This window comes from Lactuca sativa, chromosome 7 (assembly GCF_002870075.4).
Source record: "Lactuca sativa cultivar Salinas chromosome 7, Lsat_Salinas_v11, whole genome shotgun sequence".
NCBI lineage: Eukaryota > Viridiplantae > Streptophyta > Magnoliopsida > Asterales > Asteraceae > Lactuca > Lactuca sativa.
The window spans coordinates 3,666,993-3,682,825 of NC_056629.2; the positions used below are offsets into that span (position 1 = coordinate 3,666,993).

The 15,833-nt window shown below is 34.9% G+C and overlaps 1 long non-coding RNA gene across 1 annotated transcript; it reads right to left on the reverse strand.

Annotated features, from left to right (window-relative positions):
* Positions 1–12,547: 12,547 nt before the first annotated feature.
* Positions 12,548–14,829, reverse strand: LOC122194965 (uncharacterized). The gene is made up of 3 exons (XR_008225115.1): positions 14,743–14,829; positions 13,743–13,819; positions 12,548–13,290 (listed from the first exon to the last, which is right to left on the reverse strand). It is a non-coding gene; the product is annotated as an uncharacterized LOC122194965 (long non-coding RNA).
* Positions 14,830–15,833: the final 1,004 nt, after the last annotated feature.

The window sequence follows — 15,833 nt, forward strand, 5'->3', positions numbered from 1 at the left end:
ACAGGTTCATCTACCGGTGGAATCAACATCATCATGTTATACACGTATACACTAACAAATATTAGTACATCGACGCCACAAGCATATGATTGGATCTAGCAATGCATCACATGATACCTGCTTTAAAAGAGTATACTCTAAAAGAGTACGAGTTATATACACAATTCAATAGCAAACCTATGTGTGTTGAATATAAATAAGTCTAATATGTTTCTCTATATATAAGTGATGTCTTATATTGAGCATAGCGAGTAGATTCGATCAACATTCTCTACTTAATGATTCTATTTCTTGATCTTGATTGAACAATTGATATAATTATGGGTAAATAGAACAAAAGACACTAAGTTTAAACCAAAATTCTAATTTGACACTGTGTTTTCGAATTTTTTACAATTCTGACCACTTGACCGGTCAACCCGGTTACCTGCTAACGTGGTGTGATGACGTGTTAGTTATGATGACGTGGCATGCTGACATGATATACTGACGTGTCAAAATTGAATTTTTTCCCAAAAAAAAAAAAACGCTAAGTTTTCAGTTTTTTTCGATTTGACACTAAGTTTAGTTTTTTCTTTCAATTTTGACTCTTTTTTGTTGTTCCAAATCGAACATTCAGAGCATAATGGTCATGAATTTCTTTAGTAAATCAATGAGATGAGCAATGTAACGTCCTTGTTTCTAGCTAAACATTAGTATGATGATGTAATAGTTAGAGTCAACAATTGTAACATATTTTGAAGTAATTAAGAAGAATTATTTGAGTATTATGTGATTTATATGATTTTATGTGCATTATACTTATTTATAACGACGTAATAAAATAGTAATAAAAATAAACATCAAAAATAAATTAATATATAGACCCAATATCTATGAATAAAGTTGAAGTAGTCGTACCAAGGATTTTGGGATATAAGGAACGCTAAAATCCGACTTATAACGAACAAGTTATGACATGTTGAAGTTTTACGGCAAAACCGGCACGACACCGGGAATAGTAAAAATTCAATTTACGATAAAATAATTTTTAGCCTTAACGATTCAAAAGAAAGTCGTAGTATACGTTAAACCAAGAGCATTCATAAAAAGAATGTCAATATATAACTTTATATGAGGAAGTTATGATTTTTCTAAGATTTAGCATAACAATGCACAACCCGGAAATCAAATTTTAGATCGGTCAATTTTTAGCCAAAACAATCTAAACGAGAATTGAAGATCTCATTAATAGGATCTCAACAATAAAAAGAACGTCGAAGACGGAGCTCGTATGCGAAAGATATGGATGAAACTTAGTCCCTACTTTTCGAGCGCAACGAATTCGATACAGTTTTGTAAAATCTGAGATAGAATGAAAATTAGCCGACGGGGTCTAAATAAAAGTTGTAGTACTCACCAACATGTGGATATAAATAATGTAGAAAACGGAGCTCGTACGTGGAAGATACGGACGAAACTTATGGCATACTCTATGATCAAACCCTTATAAATAAAAGATGAATTCTTCATATTTCTTACACCATTCCTCTAAACTCTCTCTAGAATCCTTCTTTCTTTCTTGTTCATTTTCTATTAGATTTAGGGTGCGAAAGAGAAACTCCTAGTTGTCAAAAAGCCGACGAAAGAAGTTTTTAGAGTCGGAGTCCTGCCTGCGTAATTTCCCAGTTTTCGTTAAAAACCCGGTAAGTTAAGCTAGACTATTTTGTTTTCAGTATAACTGATATTTATAGTCATAATTCGTTATTATGAACATATAAACAATATATGTACTAAGTATTATATAATATAAAGTGTTACTATAAATCTTTTTTAAGTACTCACGGTACGGGGAATCTGGTTTGAAGGGTTGCATAAGGTTGTTGGATTTCAGAAGTGTTTATATGCCAAAATGGTCCTGCCCTCCGGTTTTCATGTATGCCCCTATCTGTACATAGTGATTGAAAAGTATTGCTTAACACGTATAAAATAATAACGCTCATAAATAGTCGCGATAAATATTAGACTATAATCTAGTGGTAATAATATTAGGTTTTGTCGAAGGGAAATAAATTAATAGAAGTGAAGCGCTGCCCGAGTTGGGAATCATCACTTTAACAAGTGAGTGCGTAGTTACTTTCATATTATACATAGATATGAAGTATTTAATATAAATTATGTGTTATGTGTGCATGTTATTTTTTGTCACACCCCCAAACCAGTACATTGGAAACGTCTGAGGGTGGATAACTTCATGTATAGTATCATAACATAACGAATAATAGTGATCAAAGTCATACAACCATCATATTAATTGTTAAGAAGTTTACATTGCATCCAATTCATTGTTTACTTGATACCAAATACATATGACAAAAGTAAATAACGTGACGTTGCGACGCCCCATCCTCAAAACCTTTTTGATTACATGTTTACTGATTTCCTGAGAATACAAGTGGTTTTCAAAAGTGTCAACAATGAAGTTGGTGAGTCCATAAGAGTTTTGTATGAGAAACATCTGCAATTTTTCTGTGTAAAATGAAAGAGTATGCCTTCAGAAAATCCAATATGTTTTCTTTAAAAATGAACTGTAAGTATCAAAACCCAAAGGCCAAAAATGTATGTAGTGTTGTACTGGAAAATAGTATCATGTAGTTTTATCATTATATACAACTAATTGAATGTATGTTAGCCCCGTAAACCAAATGTATTGTTAATACCCCATGTGAGTGATTATAACCATGCTAATGACTAGGGATGAAAGTGGGTCCAAACCCAGACCGGATGGACCCGAACCTGAAAAACCTGGAACCAGTTAATAGGACTATGTAGAATCAGAAACCGGACCGGTATATAGGAACCGGTTCTGGTTCGGTTCCGGGAAAAGTGGGTCTAGAACCGAAAAACCCGGAAACATCAAAATGGGTAGGTTGGAACCAGATAAAGTGGGTTTAGAACTGGAAAACCCAAAAAAACCGGAAATTTTTTGGTAATTACTTACTACTTAGTGGGTTGAACTTTGAAAATATTCATATTGATATCCCGACTTTAGGGGACTCTAACTCATTGAATATGAAACCAAAATTAACAAAATTATAGTCTAAAATCATGTACAAAATCTAAAATACACTCTGGAAAAAACCGCATGTCAATCCGACTTTAAACAAATGAGATATGCATGTGTTAACATTTTCACATAATACAAAGTACAAAAACAAATAGCTGAAAAGTTGAAAATTTTCAGTTTTGATATCCTGACTTCGGAGGACTGCAAATCATTGAATGCTAAACAAAAAATGACAAAATTATAGTCTAAACTCATGCACAAACTGTAAACTACAAGTTGGAAAAAGCCACATGGCAATCCAACTTCAAACGAATTAGATATTCATGTTTTAAAACTTTCACCGAATACAAAAAACTGAAAAACTAAAAACTTTCAGCATTGATATCTCGAATTTGGGGGACTGTAAGTCAATGAATATAAAACTAAAAATGACAAATTTATAGTCTAAAATCATGTACAAACTCTAAACTACATGTTGAAAAAAACCGCATGTCAATCGGAGTTGAAACGAATAAGATATGCATTTTTAAACGTTTCACAAAAACCGGTTCCGACCCTAAAAGTGGTTCTGGTTTCAAACACGGGTTCCGGTTTTTATACCCGGTTAACCCGGACTCGATGGATCCTAACCCGGATTACCCATAACCCGGATAAAGCATATTTTTAAACCCGGAACCGAAACCGGTTCTAATGGTTCCGGTTTCGGTCTGATTCCGGTTCTGGTCTCGTTTTCCGGTTCTAAATCTCATCCCTGCTAACGACTAGTTGGCATGCTATGACATTCTTCAGGCGTCGGAATGTTAGACATTTGTCACCCTAGACCAACCGGTCTAACTGTAGCTAACAGCTTAGATGCGGGGTTGTCACTCCCGTATAAATCTATACACAAGTGTCACGCTCTCTTACCGAGACTCTGGTTATAATTAAGGAACTTTAGTATGTACTCAAGTAAGTACGGTGAAGGCTATGTCTCACAAAATTGTATTAAGAGTTTCACGTCTAATGTAATGAAAACTCTTTTTGCAAATGAAAGTATTACTCTTCCATAGTGGTTACATAGTGTAAAAATAATTATACCTTTCAATAATTATATGATTCGTGCAAAATGATAAAGTAGTGTTTGTGACCCCCAAACTATACAAATTATAGTTTATTACAAATGTTTTGTTGAGTCCGTTTATATATATACACACACACACACACACACACTAGACGAATGTCCGCGCGTTGCGCATAAGCATCTATATAACTGAAATCTTTACATGCTTTTTTTTTTTAAATATATCATTAATGTTATTGTTAAATTTAATATAATAATTCGTATACTAAGGAGATATAATATATTGATTATTTTGAAGAGTAAATTACACGAATGGTCCTTATGGTTTGGGGTGATTTGCGTGCTTGGTCCCTAACTTATTTTTTTAACTCAGAAGGTCCCTACTATTTGTTTTTGTTACGCGATTTGTCCCTACAATTTGTTTTTTTTACGCGTTTGGTCTCTGTCTTACCTAAAAAGACTATTATTTAAATTGGGAAAAATTGTGGGGTAGTTAAGGTAAGGTGAATGGGTGGGGTTGGGGTGTGTTTATTTAAATAAATTAGAAAATCAAGGGAAAAATAGTCTTTTTAGGTAAGACAGGGACCAAGTGTGTAACAAAAACAAATAGTAGGGACCTTCCGAGTTAAAAAAAATTTAGGGACCAAACACACAAATTAATCTAAACCATAAGGACCATTCATGTATTTTACTCTATTTTGAATTATATGATAATATATACATCTATTAAAACTGCATAATCTCAATCTTTTGAATGACCTTTATCAGCGGGTTACTCATGAATAAAATAAAATATAATATATACTTTAATGTTATTTATAGTTTTAGTTATTATTAACTAATTTTTTAAAATTTATTTGTTTAACGTTTTAATTTCTATCATTGTAATTATTTAAACCATCAAACAATTTTTTTTTTTGATTTAAAGGTAACAATATAATCATTTATATAGAGTTATTTTTAGCTGTTGATATTGTAAGTTATTTTAAGATAATTATTTGAAAACTTTTAACGGTTATAAAAATAACTTTAGGAAATATTTTAGTTAAATTGATATTACAAATTAGTTTTTGCATTTAGCACTACAATTTATCATTTTTAACTATTCACAAAGTATTCTTTGGGTTTTTAAGTGGAACTGAAATTTATATTGAAGTTGACCTTGTAATATTATATTTAAATTAACAATTTAAGTATTTTGACCAAACTATTCAAAAGTTGTAGCTTTAAATTGATAATGATTTACCTACAACAACATATTAAATCTAATAAATTAAATATAATATGTTAAAAGTTAAAGACATAACTTTATAAGTGGAAGTAAAAATATTATTTTAATATTGAAATTTAATTTATTTATGATTACGTTTTAGGCTTGATACTTATTTAACCTTATTAACCAACTTATAATCATTATTAGAAAGACACTACAATTTATCACTTTTAACTATTTACAAAATATTCTTTAGGTTGTTGAAGTTGAACTAAAATTTTTATTTAAGTTGATCATATAAGGTTATATTTAAATTAACAATTTAAGTATTTTATACAAATTATTCAAAAGTTTAACTATTTACAAAATATTTTTTAGGTTGTTGAAGTTGAACAAAAACTTATATTTAAGTTGATCCTATAAGGTTATATTTAAATTAACAATTTAAGTATTTTATACAAATTGTTCGAAAGTTGTAGCTTTAAAATGATAATGGTTTACATACAACAACATATTAGACCCAATAAATTAAGTATAATATGTTAAAAATTAAAAACATAACTTTATAAGTAGAAGATAATATATTCTTTTAATATTTAAATTTAGCTTATATATGATTACACTTTAGGTTTTATATTTATTTAACCTTATTAACTAACTTATAATCATTATTATAAAGAAATTGAAAAGTCATGGGAGTTTCAAATGAATGTGGTGAAAGGAAAAATGCTAGCTTTATAAGTATATAATGATAATGATAATGATATATATATATATATATATATATATATATATATATATATATATATATATATATATATATATATATATATATATATATAAGTTATCATGTCTAGATGTTTTAAAAGATTATATCATATAAACTTACATCTAACACAAGTATGAGGACATTTGGTATAAAAAAGTCAATTTTTAGTTTTTACCCATTTTTAACAACATTAACCGGTAACTAGAAAAATATAACTTTGTAACACTTATTTTTTTCTCCGTTTTTGGGGTTTTTAACTCGATTTAACTTTATATGTTTTAAAACCATATATTTTTAGTTAAAACCCACAAAATGATGTCATAAACTTGTTATGATCACTTTTGTTTAAAAATCCATTTTTACATAAAATGATAGATTTTTTAGTGTTCTTTTTGTAAAGCTAACTCCTTGGTATTTTTGACAAGTTTCAAAATACATGTACAAAACTGCATATTTTGGGTAATATCCCACAAAAATGGTGAAATAACTAGAATCTAACCATTTTTGCTAGAAAAGCCATATTTTGCCCGTAAAAATCTTAATCCTTGTAGCTTTGTAGTTTTAACCTTTTCTAACGAACATATAACATAGTTTATGTTTGTTTTTCTTAGTTTTGCATCACTAACTAACATACCATAAAAAATACTCTACAAACAAGTAATAACCACATTTCATGAAGAATGATGCTTTATACACAACATAGAATTGAAACAGTGAAACATTTGTGTTATATATAGAACTTTTCTTATATACCTCCCCCCCTCTAAAACATGAAAACTCGAACATATGGGGCTATGAACTCACCTTGAGCATGTTTGTGGTTGGTTAAAGAGGTGAAGATGAATATCCTCAAGTTTAGAACACTTGAAGATGGTTGAAGAACACTTATTATCCTATGGATTTTAACACATGTTAATGTGTGTAAAAGTCACAAAAACTAGCATGCATGTGTGTAAAATCACTAGATTTGAAAGAAAATACTTACCAAAATGTCAAGAACAACTTGGAATAATTAGCCTAAGAAGGAGGAGCTTTGTTCTTGAGAGGATATGGAGTCAGTTGAAGAAAAAATGGAGATGGTGGGGGTGGGGAGGCTCTCAGCCGAATTAAAAGAAGGGGAAGGGGTGGGTGGGGTGGGGTGGGGTGGGGTGGGGTGAGGTGATGGTTGCTTGTTGGATAAAACTTGGATTAAATGTTGTGTTGGGAAAAGGTGTAGCCATCTTATCTCAAAGTCAACCCTTACTCATTTTTATAAAAATGTAGATCATTTTATATAAGTGTGGCAATTTTTATAAAAGGAGTGATAGTTTATACAAAGTGTGGTATAATAATGTAGAATTACTAAGTTTTAAATCATAAAAATTTGAATTTTTATAGAAATCTCAATATCATCAAAGATATTAGCACATTGTGTTATGAATATTATTTTTGCCAAAATAATATATACTTCAATTATCGAATTTTGCATTGATAATCCTACATAAATTTTTTATTCAATAATTGGCGAAAGAAGAGATATTTCGTATTAATACTTGTAGGTTGTACATTAGGAAACATCAAGGTTTACCTAAAATTCTAATACGGGTCAAGTTGACTTTTGTTGACTTGTTAACTTTCATTGGTTCCAAAATTGACAGTTGTCACATAATTCCCCCGTTGAAAGGAATTTCGTCCCGAAATTCATACTAGAGTGGGTACTCATGAGCTAGGGAATAGATGTGGGTACTTCTGTTTCATTTGTTCATCATGCTCCCAAGTAAATTTTGGCCCTCGCTTGGCGTTCCAATGGACCTTCACTATGGGTATGCGGCTTTGTTTCGTCCTTTTGACCTCCATGTCCATGATTTCCACAGGTTCTTCTACGATGTGTAGACTCTCGTTTACCTCGATTTCATCAAGTGGGATTACAAGAGTCTCATCAGACAGACACTTCTTCAAGTTCGACACATGGAAGGTGGGGGTGTACGTTACTGAGTTCCTGTGGTAGTCAAAGTTTGTAAGATACCGGGCCGATCCTGGCAAGGATTTTCAATGGTCCGATATACCTTGGGTTCAGTTTCCCACATTTTACAAAATGTATCATTCCCTTCCAGGGTAAGACCTTCAACAGAACGCGATCACCAACATAGAATTCCAAGGGTTTGCATCGCTTATCTGCATAACTCTTTTGTCGATCCCAGGATGCCTTTAATCGTTCATGGATCTGAACAATCTTCTCCATAGTCTCCCATATGATCTCAGGGCCGGTGAGTGTGCTATTAGGCACTTGTCCCCTGGCTAGCTGTGTGTCACCCACCTCAGCCCAACATAGAGGTGATATGCACTTATGCCCATAGAGGGCTTCGAATGGAGCGACCTTAATTCTAGTGTGATAAATGTTATTGTTTGAGAATTCGACGAGCGGTAAGTGGGTATCCCAGGCTTTACCAAAGTCTATCACACAAGCTATCAACATGTCTTCTAGCATTTGAATGGTTCTCTCGCTTTGTCCGTCGGTTTGAGGGTGATAAGTTGTACTCATGCCGAGTCTGGTTCCCAAGGACTCTTGTAGTGATTGCCAAAATCGTGAGGTAAATCTACTATCTCTATCGGAGATAATGGATATTGGCACGCCATGTAATCATACAATCTCTTTGATGTACGTCCTTGTTATTTTATGCATCTTATATGTCTCCTTTATTGGCAGGAAGTGTACGGATTTGGTTAATATATCGATGATCACCCAGATGGTGTCCATCCCACCCATCGTCTTGGGCAACTTGGTTATGAAGTCCATGGGTATCCGCTCCCACTTCCACTCGGGTATATCCGGTTGCTGAAGCAAACCTGAGGGCTTTTGGTATTCCATCTTAACCTTGGCGTAAGTCAGGCACGTGTCCACATAGGTAGCGATTTATGCCTTCATATTTGGCCACCAATAAAGTTTCTTAACGTCCAAATACATATTGTTTGAACCGGGATGAATGTAGTATTTGGTCTTGTGAGCCTTGTTCATGACAACATCTCTGTACCAACCAAATTTTGGCGTCCGGATTCGGTTCATGAGATAATGTGCCCCATCATCCTTGACCTCTAGGTTCTTATCCATTCCCCACAAGGCCTCACTTTCTATGTTCTCGAGTTTCAAGGCTTTAATTTGCGCCTCCTTGATCTGTGTGGACAGGTGTTAATGGTTGGTCATGGTTAACAATTTCAACCGGCGCCCTGAGTATTCTTTTCGACTTAGGGCATCCGCTACTACATTGGCCTTGCCTTGATGATAATGAATTTCACATTCGTAGTCATTTAGTAGCTCTACCCATCTTCGTTGTCTCATGTTGAGTTCTTTTTGGTTGAGGATGTGCTGGAGACTCTTAAGATCAGTGAAGATTGTGCACTTTGTGCTGTAAAGGTAGTGTCTCCAGATCTTTAAGGAAAATACCACTGTTCCTAATTCGAGGTTGTGCATGGTGTAGCTGACCTCGTGAGTTTTGAGTTGTCTTTAGGCATAGGCAATGACATTTCCTCATTGCATGAGCACGCATCCTAAGCCCTGCCTAGAGGCATTGTAGTAGACCACAAAATTTTCGGTCCCTTCTGGGAGGGAAAAGATAGGGGCACTACATAGGGCTTGTTTTAGGTTTGGAAGACAGTCTCTTGATTATCCTCCCAGCTGAAAGTCACTCCCTTTTGAGTCAAGGTAGTGAGCGGCTTTGCGATTTTGGAAAAATTCTATATGAACCTTAGGTAGTAGCCAGCAAGAACCAAAAACTAGCGTATCTCCGTAGGTGTTCTTGGTGTTGCCCAATTTTCAAATGCCTTGACTTTGGAAGGATCCACGTGTATCCCTTCCTTGTTGACCACGTGTCCTAAGAAGTCCACCCTTCGAATCCAGAATTCACATTTCGAGAATTTAACATACAATTTCTTTGCCCTTAATGTCTCTAAGACTTTTCGTAGGTGCTGACTATGTTCTTCTTTACTTCGTTAGATTAGTATGTCATCGATGAATACTATCACGAATTTGTCTAAGTAAGGTCGGCATACACGATTCATTAGTTCCATGAGCACTACTGGTGCGTTAGTCAAACCGAAGGGCATTACCACAAACTCGTAGTAGCCGTAGTGAGTTCTAAATCTCGTCTTAAGGATATCTCCTTCCTGAATTCGCAGCTGATGGTACCCCGACCTTAGATTAATTTTTGAGAAATAGCTTGATCCTTTCAGTTGATCGAAAAGTTCATCGATTCAAGGTAGAGGATAACGGTTCTTGATGGTGAGTTTGTTCAACTCTCGATAATCTATGCACATGCGGAATGATCCATCCTTCTTCTTCACGAACAAGACCGGTGCTCCCCAAGGCGAGAAGTTTGGTCTGATGAATCCTTTGCTCAACAGTTTGTTCAGTTGACTGGACAATTCTTTCATTTTTGCCGATGCTAAACAGTATGGGGATTTGGCTATGGGGTGGCTCCAGGAATCAAGTCAATTCTGAATTCGAATTGGCACACGGGTGGTATTCCCGGAAGGTCTTCTGGAATCAGGAAAGTCATAGACTTCTGGAATATCCTTGATGTCTTTCACTTCCTATTTCTCATCCACAATGTGGACTAAAAAGTCATGGTATTCCTTGCATTGATACTTTCGAACCTTGATGCAAGAGATGGTTTGTAGATTTTCGTCGGGTTTGTTGCCATAGATGACGAGGGTTTCGCTACTAGGGATGTTAAGGCGAACGACCTTTTTGTATAACAAGATATCGGCATGGTGAGGACTTAAACAATCCATGCCAATGATAACATCGAAACTCCTTATTGTGGCCGACATTAGGTTAATTTGGAAGGAATGGTTCTTTAGAGTTAGAGTGCATCCTATGTATATATCTTTAGTGCTTTCTGTTTTTCCATTTGCCCTTTCTACAGTGAATGTTACATTTATCGATTGGGGCTTCTGTTTAAGTAAGTGTTTAAACTTGTGGCTCACGAAGCTTTTCTCCGCAACACTATCAAAAAGTATGCATGCATGTAAGTTATTGAGGAGAAACGTACCAATAACCATAGTGGGATCCGTCATGGGCTCCTCATGCCCGATTGCTAAAACCCTTCCCACACCTCCGTCATTTATGTTCTTTGCCTTTGGTCACTCCTTCTTGAAATTCCCATCTCACTACATCCGTAGCACACCTGACTCACCCCAACGTTAGCGGCTTGGGTGGTTGGTTGTTCTGGTGCCTTACAGAAATGGGCGGTATGCCCCTTCCTGTTGCAAGTACTACAGTGCATCTCTCGGCAGGCTCTATAGTGATAGAAGTTGCACTTATTGCATTTTGGAAGAGTCTTAGCATATTTCTTGGCTAGTGTAGGGGTAGTAGGGGCGGTGGAGGAGTGGACGACCATAGTGTGTTGTTTCTTGACACATTCTTGAGCGGGTTGCCCCTTTTTCTTATGCCCAAACTTTCGCTTGTTGTCTCCTCTTTTTGGTTGTTCGGGTGTGGGGGCCATAATACCCTGGCGGACTCCCTGATCGACAAGAGTTTGTGCCAGACGCTTGGCACCGTCGTAGGTGCTTGGGTTGGCGGACATGACCATTCCCTGAATCTGAGGGGATAGCCCCCAAATGTAGCATTTCACCTTCTTGGCTTCCGGGGTGACCATTCTGGGGCATAGAGTTGCCAATTCATTAAACCTGGTGGTGTAGGTGGAAAAATCAGAACCTGACATGGTGTGGTCCCACAACTCTTGTTCCAGCTTTTTCATTTCACTTCTTGGGTAGTATTCTTCCAACATCATGACCTTCAGGTCCTCCCAACTCATGGAGTCGGCCACAACAAGGGTCAGAGTTTTAACATGGCCATTCCACCATGATAAGGTCGAGTCCGCGAAGGTACAAGCCGCGTATTTGAACTTGTATTCGTCCGAGCATGACAGATTTGAAATACGGATTCAATCTTCTCGACCCATCTTGATAGGACGCCGCCGTCGTTGCCATGATAGGTTCTGGGCTTGCAGTTCACGGATTCTTTGTAAGAGCACATTCGTGGATGACCTAGGCTTTCACCAGGATTAGAGCTGGTTGTACCGTTCCCGATCCCATTTCCATTCCGGTCTCCATTCGTACCATTACCGCTTATTTGAGCCATGGTGGCTGCCACCGCAGCTGTCACAAGAAATTGGAACACAACGGGATCTTTTGGTAGTGTTGATGTTGGTATGGTTGTTGGTGTTGGTATGGCTGTTGGTGTGTTGTTAACACGCCTGTTACTCCTTCGTGGTGGCATTTTCCTACCATAAAGTTTAAAGGTGAAATGATGATAAGTCTTCAATAGTGGTTATAAGTCGGGTATTATTGAAATGGAATGTCTTAGTTATAACTGCATTATGTCCACACTTCATTGTAACTTGTAAGCAATTCATAAATAGAATTATACTATAATAAGCAAACAATTGCATAACAACTTATGAATTTGATAGTAATACCCAATGAAATAAAATGCACGCCAATTTCATTGATAACGTATATTAGTACATAGTTTTGGGAAAATTGACCTTTATGAAGGTCTATAATACATCAAATAAAGAAAGAAATTTTTTACAGCATAACGACCCCTTGAATAGTGTAATCACTTATTTGTAGGGTCGAACCTACATACAGGAAAGAGTAGAACCAACACTTACTCGTAAATCTTAATCTATAACAAATTGTGAGTAGTATAATCCCTACTCACGGCGTGTGGTCTCCTATGGGCCATGGAATGAAGCCATGAAGGCATGCATCTCCTCTAATCGCCGCTCAGCCTCGATCACGCTCTGTTCGAGGGCCGCGTGTCTCTCCTGGTACTCTTTGGTTTTTGCTCGGGCGGTGGTGAGATCCTCCTGGAGGCTGTCGATGATCCTACATGTCCAGCCGTAGTCCTTGTCCAACCATTGAAATTGTGCGGAAGTGACCTTTTGGTGTCACCAACATCCAAACTCTAACTCGTGGATGCTCTGGCCTGCTCACCGAGACGTTTGATCGGTTGGACCTTGACAGGGAGAGCCCTGTCTGCTGGACCTTCATGAATGAGGTCGTAGAAGCCCCGCTCCATGCCATACAAGGAACGTTGGCCCTGCTGTCTGCCCCACCTCTGTAAAAGAGTAAAAAATCTAAAGAAAAACTTATCTGATAAAAATATGAGGATTTTCCAGCCTTGTGTGTAAGTACCAGATCCAACAAGTCTGCCATATCTGAAGAGATTTGGAGTTAAAGAAAAAGAAATCAAGCTAAAGAGGAGCCCCAAGCAAGCTTGGGGAAATGAGAGGTTCTTCTACATTGTTGAAAATTAGTTTTTTCTCTAGAATCTTTGTCAAAATCGGAATTTTCGGTAAAAATATCAGGTACATTATTTCCTAGCTGCAACCATTTTGATTTATATGTTTTATTGAGTTTTGCATTCCTCTCTGAGCATTGAGGACTGTGACATCCCCATTTTCACGGCCAGAAAAGACCGATATTGTTTATGCTTTGTTTGAAAATCAGAGTAAGATTTTTAAATAAAAGTGTTGCGGAATTTGTCCTAAAACAAAATATGATAAAGATTTATCAAAAGCATTTCCCTAGAAATGTATTTCATTAAAAAGACTCGGGATGTCATGTTCGATACATATCAAAAGCATAAACAGTACAATATAGGCCTTACAACATTATTTCATATCTACATGCTTATATCCGTAATCCCTCATCCAAAACATCACATCTATGCTCAAGCGCCACTACCTGTAATACATAAAACTGAGTGGGTCAGGCTTGGGAGCCTGGTGAGCACATAGGGTTTTCAACCCACAATAAATAAGTTTATTAATTTCATCAACCAACAATAACCCGATTACCCGTTCCTGTTATCCTCACTTTACGTCTCTAAAACACCTATCATAAGGGACCTAGCCTAAGGATCATCATCGGGATGGACACTACTGCTAAGGGGATTCCTCAGCAATAAATGTCCTTAAGGCAACCATGTGGGGGATGGAGTACACCGGTGAACACATCGTTCACAAACACCTACAGGTTGCGAGCTTGCTGACGTTCCACTGGACTGTCTAGAAGAGTCCGTGGTCGTCATCCATACTCCGCTAGATGACAGAATCAACAACATCAACATCGAGGTCTCTCATCATTTTATCACACATCGTCTATTACATCTATCCATGTTTTATCCCAACATTTTTGTAGATATAAAATACATATACAGTTTAAATCATTTAAAACATGTATAAAAATCATTCATCAGCATAGACAGCAAATATTCAGACAATATACACACATAGCATGTAGTTTATATTAAATACTTCATATCTATATGTAAGATGAAAGTAACTATGCACTCACCTGATACAACAAATGTATCTCTCAATTTATGAGTAGTTTCGAATGTTTTTTCTCAATCTAAACAGTTAAAAATTATGTCTAAGATTACCATTCAAAATAAATATAGGCTACAATATAACTAATAATAATATTTTAGTTATATAATAACGTCTCGTTAATTATTTTATAAAAATAGTTATCAATCAGATAAACATAAGTTATAATATAACTAGTAATGTTTTAATTATGTAATACCTTTAGATTCTAAAATCTTGAATTTGTGATTATAAAAATATAATATCAATAACCAAACTAGTATATAAAAAAATTACCTCAAAAGCTTTTATAATATGAGTATTCAGGAGAATATATCTTCAGACTGTAACTTAGAGATAATTTGGAGAGCCCTTATTTTTATTATATAACTTAAAGAGAACCAATGTATTTATAGGCCTCCTTGCAAGCTACGTGTCAAAAAAAAAATGCATGGCTTAGTGGCCAAGCAAAAGTGGATATATCTTCATATAATACGTGTTATGCAAATTGATCCATGTCATATTTAACCCAATAAAAAAAATAAACACATTTGTATTTTTAATTATTATCCTTGTTATGCATACATATTGCACACCTATGCATACGTTGGTCTCATGTTGCAATAGAGTCACCTTATAAATCCATATATGTAACCTTATTTGTATTTTTAATTATTATCCTTGTTATGCATACATATTGCACACCTATGCATACGTTGGTCTCATGTGGCAATTGAGTCACCTTATAAATCCATATATGTAACCTTTTTTTTTTGAATATATGGTTACTTTATAAATCAAATTTATATATACGTTTTTTTTAAATACATATCTATAATGTATTCATTAATTTAAACTAAAACTTTACATGTACTATTTGATTAATATAATCAATATTAAACATATATTTTATTTAATATATTTGCAATCTTATAACTTACCAACGCCATAAGTTATAACTTATAAAATATAAGTTTATAAATTCCGTATCAGTATAATAACTAAATACGAAATATTTCAATTACATACATGATAATATTTTACAACTGATTTTTAATTTGAATATTAATAACTAATTTCGTAAAAAGGGTATAACACAAAATATCGTTTCACTACTTGGGTTCACTCTTTAACGTATTTATAAAAGGTTACAATCGTCGATCGGCGTAAATACATATTTTATAATGATGTCAAGCAAGAAACACGGGAGTTACAAGAACAATGTTTCATTTTAAGCATGGGGAGATGGTTAATAGTCAAAATTTGTAATTTTTGTTAAAAAATTTACCATTTGTACTTTTGTTAAAAATTTTGAATTTTTCAGTTTTCAGTAAATTTTTCGTTTTTCTTTCATAATTTGTAAATTTTGTTACAAATTTTAAAATTTA